The 6,663-nt window shown below is 37.7% G+C and overlaps 1 protein-coding gene across 2 annotated transcripts in view; it reads right to left on the bottom strand.

Moving 5' to 3' along the window:
* The window catches only part of LOC135530637 (uncharacterized), a 72,113-nt gene extending 65,917 nt beyond the window's left edge, over window positions 1–6,196 (bottom strand). For both annotated transcript variants that reach the window (XM_064958922.1, XM_064958923.1), the window contains exon 1: window positions 6,038–6,196. The gene's annotated coding sequence lies outside the window, so the exon portion shown is untranslated. The remainder of the gene's footprint in view (window positions 1–6,037) is intronic.
* Window positions 6,197–6,663: the final 467 nt, after the last annotated feature.

The raw sequence follows: 6,663 nt of genomic DNA on the forward strand, positions 1-6,663 counted from the left end.
GTTTATCATGATGATATTGAAATTCCCTATAAGGGCTTTGATAAGATGTGTATCAGATTCTGAAGAAACCTTTTAGACATAAAAACACTGCTTCCCTGCTCTGGGGGTTTATGCTGGTGTTAAGTAGTCCAAACCACTTAGTGACAAATGCATTGGTAAAAACTACAGTACACTGTTTTCTCCCTCTTCATGTTCTATTATCTTATGGTGAATGTAGGTCAGTGTTTCTTATGTGTTTTGTTGAAATTGACAGAAACCATTGTGGGGGAACATATATACATTGTTGTTCACAAGCTCTTTAGTTCAACTAGTGCATAAATAAAACATGGAATGGAACTTTGAGTGCATCAGTATAATGAAAACATGGAATGGAACTTTGAGTGCATCAGTATAATGAAAACATGGAATGGAGTACTTAGTGCATCAGTGATCAGTATAATGAAAACATGGAATGGAGTACTTAGTGCATCAGTGATCAGTATAATGAAAACATGGAATGGAGTACTTAGTGCATCAGTGATCAGTATAATGAAAACATGGACTGGCCTCCATTAGATTAGCTTTGTTAATCACATGCGCAGGGTCGCAGATGTAATTGCAGGGTGCAGTGAAAGTATTAAGCTACAAGCTTCAACAGTGCAGGTCAAAGAAAAGTGAATGAAACAATAATACAAATAATAATAATAATAATATACATATTTACAACTGTAACAATTATAAATGTAAATGTACATTGGGGGATTGGGGCAGTGTAAATGTCTGTTTAAGGATAGCCTAGCCTACCTACTTGTAAACGTGCCCCATCATCATGTGATTTAGTTGATCAATTTCTTGTAAAAAAATAAAATAAATTATAGTTCCCCAGCAAGAAATCCAAACATGGATCTCAACTAGAAGGGGGAACTAACAAAGAGTCACTGACCAAAACGAAACAGGTGGGATTTTAGGAGGGGTTCTGAAAGAGGCTCATGGGGGTGTCCCCTGGAAGTTGATTAGATTAGTATCAACAACTGGGACAAAAAAAAAACACCCACCATGAGCGACGACTAAATTTGCCCAAGAACAGGCTAAAAAAAATAAAAATAAAAAAAATAAAACCCCACAAACTTCAAAGACATGAAGCAAACCAAAAAGTGGAGCAAAACAAAAAACAGGGAAGATCAGACAAAGGCATGTTTTCTGTAATCAAATAGGACGCACCAACTAAAGGTGTTGACCCTCCACATCTCTCAACACAACTGGAGCACTGGGCCAGACACTCTTAAATATAACCTTGGCCAGCACATGTCAAACACCATCCCACAAACGAGATGGAAACCAGCACAGGTATAACACATACTGAATAACAAGGTGACGGTGACACCACTCGGTGTATCCTACGTGTAAAGTCCAACCTCAAAACGTAAATGGAAACACCAAAGCCTGTAACATAGTCACCATTTGTGAATAGTGTCCTCAGGTGGTTGCCCTGCTCTTGCTCTTAGTCTGCCTCCTGTCCCTCCTTGCCTGGAACAAATCATTGATACGGCTATAAAATGGGTGGAAACCTAAGATGTACTTTCAATCCGACTGCGTCAGTTGGGTAATAGGTTCAGGTTGGACAGGCTAAATTATATGTGTTATATTATAATATAAATTCAGGACAAAACGGCTTTTCCATGTTTTCTTATTCTAAAAACATTTGATAAGATTCCCAATACATTTTTGCATATAGCCCATAGCTTGGTTTGGTGATATCGAATTGAAATCAAATCAAAGACAATTTTAGGCTCCTTAATGTTTATGATCAAGTATGATATAAATTAGCCTAATGATTTTCCTAATTTGAGTCTATACAGGCTTTATTTATGATAAGGAATTTGCAGAAAATGTATCATGAATTCAATGATTAAATTAGACCTATTTTGGTTGTGTAGGTAATTATATCGAAATGAGCGATATCCCAATCTATAATGGCATGCGGTACAAACATTAAAATCAGTCAAATCGCTGACAAAACCACAACAACTGGTCAGATTAAATTCACGCTTTCCTTTGGAAAACAATAAAGATGTTAAATTAGATTTTTAGCGTCCTTGTCGACTAGTGAAAAACATGCACAGCCTACCATAGTTCTGAACGTCATATTAAAGGATCCACACCAAGGACGATAACTATAGTGATAACGATAGATTATACATCATTCACACCAAGGACGATAACTATAGTGATAACGATAGATTATACATCATACACACCAAGGATGATAACTATAGTGATAACGATAGATTATACATCATTCACACCAAGGATGATAACTATAGTGATAAGGATAGATTATACATCATTCACACCAAGGACGATAACTATAGTGATAACGATAGATTATACATCATTCACACCAAGGACGATAACTTTAGTGATAACGATAGATTATACATCATTCACACCAAGGACGATAACTATAGTGATAACGATAGATTATACATCATACACACCAAGGACGATAACTATGGTGATAACGATAGATTATACATCATTCACACCAAGGACGATAACTATAGTGATAATGATAGATTATACATAGACGTTGGCGAGCATCCACACCAGCGGGCCGTTATTATTTCTATAGTACACCTGTTAATCAACTGATCAACGCATCCTACTGCACGTTGTAGGCCTATTAATTAGGTGCTAACACAGATCGTTCAGTAACCCAAGACTTCAAGGTGTGTTCATTGTGATAGTGACAACTGCAAATAATACTTCAATGAACACTCATATTAAACTCATATTTAAGCAATTCAACAAAAAAAGCTGTTTAGCTTGGGCACCTTTTACATTATGTCATTGCTTGCCTCGTTGCTCAATTGTTTTGCAAGTGATTTACATTTTGCAAATGATTATCATTTCCTTTGGATCTTCTTTTCGCTGTGCTCATCTCTCTGGCTGTCCTGTGCGGTAGATAATTTGGCATTCTGGCCTAATTTACATTAAGCAATTAGCAAGAGAAAGCCTGCATCTCTCCACAAAATGCTAATAGGTCTAGTATACATTAAAAACATTTTTATAAATATCGTACAGCTTTTGTAGCCTATACGTTTTCCTGGGATTTCACGTGAAGAGGAATAGCGGAGAGGCTTGCGTAGCCTAGACTATTGCGCATGGGAACAGCTGGAAGAGAGAGGGTATAGATGTATAGCCGATGTCTGAAGCTAAATATTAGCTGGATATTAGGCCATTCATTAGCTAAATAGTAGGGGCTATAAATATTTACCTGTTAAAGTGCGAGAAAAAGGTGAAGAGATTATGACATAGCAGAACTGGGCATTCCCCCAGGCTGGTGCGCTCTGCAGTCCCGGACACACAAAACTACACTATTGATTAGGGCTACGTTTTTAAACAAGACAATTATCATACCTAAGCTACAACACTGTGCAATAAGGAATTCATTATTGTTATCGAGTGAGTACACATTTGTCTAGGGCTGTAAACTGCAATTAAGTAGGCTAATTTGTATAACCGCTCAAACATCCTGTTTTGATGATCTTGCCGAAATAACGGCTTACAACCTAGTCCTGATTATGCAACCATTTGGATCAGTTGTGGGTTTATTCTCGACAGTTTACAAGGTCCACAAAGGTACATTAGCAGGCTACTCATAGGGTGTAGGATATTTTGATTACACCATCATGGCTCTCTCACTCTCCTTTCAAACTCCCCTATTTTACATTCAGAAAGCAAGAGGAAGGTGGAATCTCTCCTCGATAGGCTAGTAGTAGTAAATATTAAGTGTAAAACAAGCTATTGTAGTATAGCTTTTCCTGGGACTCCATGAGTTAGGAGGAATAGCTGTCGCTGAGAGGCAGATGAAAATCAGATGCGTAATTGTCCAAAGGTAACGGTGAAGACAGAGAGATTAGAAATTAGAAGCATATGCAATTATTCCTTAGCTAAATATTAGGCCTAATACTACTAATATTTTTATGGGACAAGAAAATGATCATACCTAGGTTATAACAACAGAATGCAATAATGCATTATTATATTTTTCTAGTGAGTAAAGTCAACTGCAGTGAATATCCCATTTCAATAATCACTAAAAAGCCCTGCGTTTAGAATGTCGAAATAATTATAATAATCTAGTCTAGGCCTGATTAGGCCACCATTTTGGATCAGTAATGGGCCCTTTCTGGACAGTTTACAACGCCTTTGGCAGCGATTACAGCTGTGAGGCTTTTGGGGTTAGTCTCTAAGACAGACCTTTGCACACCTGAATTGTACAATATTGGCCCATTATTCTTTTCAAAATGGTTTAAGCTCTGTCAATTTGGTTGTTGATCATTGCTAGACAGCAGAAGAGGCTGCGGAGAGGTGAACTCCCTAGTCCTTGTCGATGATAAGTATACTCATAACATGATGCAGCCACAACCATGCTTGAAAATATGATGAGTGGTACTCAATGATGTGTTTTGTTGGATTGCCCCAAACGTAACGCTTTGTATTCAGAACAAAAAAGTGTATTTCTTTGCCACATGTTTTGCAGTTCTACTTTAGTGCCTTGTTGCAAACAGGATGCATGTTTTGGAATATTTTTATTCTGTTCATGCTTCCTTCTTTTCCCTCTGCCATTTAGGTTAGTATTGTGGAGTAACTACAATGTTATTGATCCATCTTCAGTCCTCTCATATCAAATCCATTAAATTATGTAACTAACTGTTTGCGTCGTGCATAAGAACAGCCCTTGGCTGTGGTATATTGGCCATATACAGTACCACACACCCTCGGGCCATATTGCTTATTAAGTATACACCCCTCCGCCATTTTAGGACATATTTATCTGATGGAGAACAGTGATTCATTAACCTAGTCTGGTAATTCATTAACACCTCACCCATTTACTAAACAGCAAGATGGACATCCATCTGTGTGAGTGGGGACAATTTAGGCCGAGGAGTGAGATTCACACATTCCCATGTGCACATAGTACAAATATAAGCTATGGGTTGATGTTCATTGTAAAACCCTTTTTGTGAACTTGAATGTGCACAATTACCATGACAATGTCCTGCTACATTTAGAGTCGCCTGGATCAAATGTAGGCTATTACACAAATGTAGGCTATTACACATCTAGATCACCCTAGAGATCACAAGGTCTAAGAATGAGTCAGCACAGCATCAGTCTGTAAATATATAACAGACACTCCTATTACTGATGGTATGAAGACAGTACCTGATAGTACCTGACCATATAATCATAAACCCATCTGAAAGCAAGTACACGTTCAAGGTTACCTTGTTGTCTATGATTCTAATTAGTTTTAGCAATGATATGTAAGATAATTTTAAGAACATATTCATATATAATATTATTTCTAAATATAAGGTTCTGTCAAAAACAGTTTGACATGATTGTCACAGCAGACTCAAGTCATACGTTGTCATAGTTTTAATTGACAAATACATTTGGTAAAAATTAATTGATGATCCACAATATAACAATAAAGGGCTCCCGTGTGGTGCAGTGGTCTAATGCACTGCATCACAGTGCTCGAGGAGTAACTACAGACCCTGGTTCGATTCCAGGCTCTATCACAACCCATCATGAATGGGAGTCCCATAGGTTGGCGCACAATTGGCCCAGTGTTGTAAGGGTTGGCCCGGGGTAGGCCGTCATTGTAAATAAGAATTTGTTCTTAACTAACTTGCCTAGTTAAATAAAGGTGTATATATAAATAATTACTAGAACATATTAATGTTCCTTAAATATTTTCAAGTTGACTTGTCTACATGCACAGTATATCTTCACTTGTAACAATCTTTGCCATTTTTTCCAGCACCGTTTTGACAGTAGAATGCGGGTCACTTTCAATGACACGTTAGTTTGATCGACAACATTAAAACATTTCCTAATTACAAAACACGTAGTAGAAACATATTAGGAACAATAAATAACATGAAATACCTATCATGAAGTTTTAGTGGTACATGTAACAATCACTTTAATCAACTACATATAGTTCATGTTACTGTCAAATGATTAATCACATACATACCTGTGAGAAGCCCACCCGCTGACCCTTCCTCTTAACCGACTAGTTGAGATTTCCTTGTGAATTCTCTGCTAATATTGACTGTAAACAGAGATCTAGAAACTATAGAGTATGAAATGTGTTCCTTCAAAACAGGTTTGGTTTGTGACACTTTGCACCACCATAAATGTTATCTGTTATTAATGGTTAACTAATTCTCCTCCTTCAACCATCTCAACTCATCCCTTTCAGGCCCCAGTCAAGTGAATATTCCTCTAGGTGGAGGCAGAGTGGACTTTCTTGAGCTGATGGGTCCTAAGATGTTTGCAGAGACAGCAGACATGATAGGAGTGAAGGAGCTCAGGGATGCTTTCAACGAGAAAAGGGGACGGTTTGATGAGGGGAGAACAAAGGAAAGGGAAAGGGGGATATTCCAATGTGTCTTCCGCATTTAACCCAGTTACCCAACACCTCTGAATCAGATCAGAGAGGAGAATATGAGAAGAACAGTGAGATATGGTGAAGGTTGCTCACTACTACTACCAATACTACTTTCATCCCGTTTCACCATACTAATAGTCATAGTTTGTGTTCTCTCTCCAGAGTTGGTCAGGATGTCTTTCTGATACCATACTAATAGTCATAGTTTG

The sequence above is a fragment of the Oncorhynchus masou genome, unplaced genomic scaffold (assembly GCF_036934945.1).
Source record: "Oncorhynchus masou masou isolate Uvic2021 unplaced genomic scaffold, UVic_Omas_1.1 unplaced_scaffold_1403, whole genome shotgun sequence".
Lineage (NCBI taxonomy): Eukaryota > Metazoa > Chordata > Actinopteri > Salmoniformes > Salmonidae > Oncorhynchus > Oncorhynchus masou.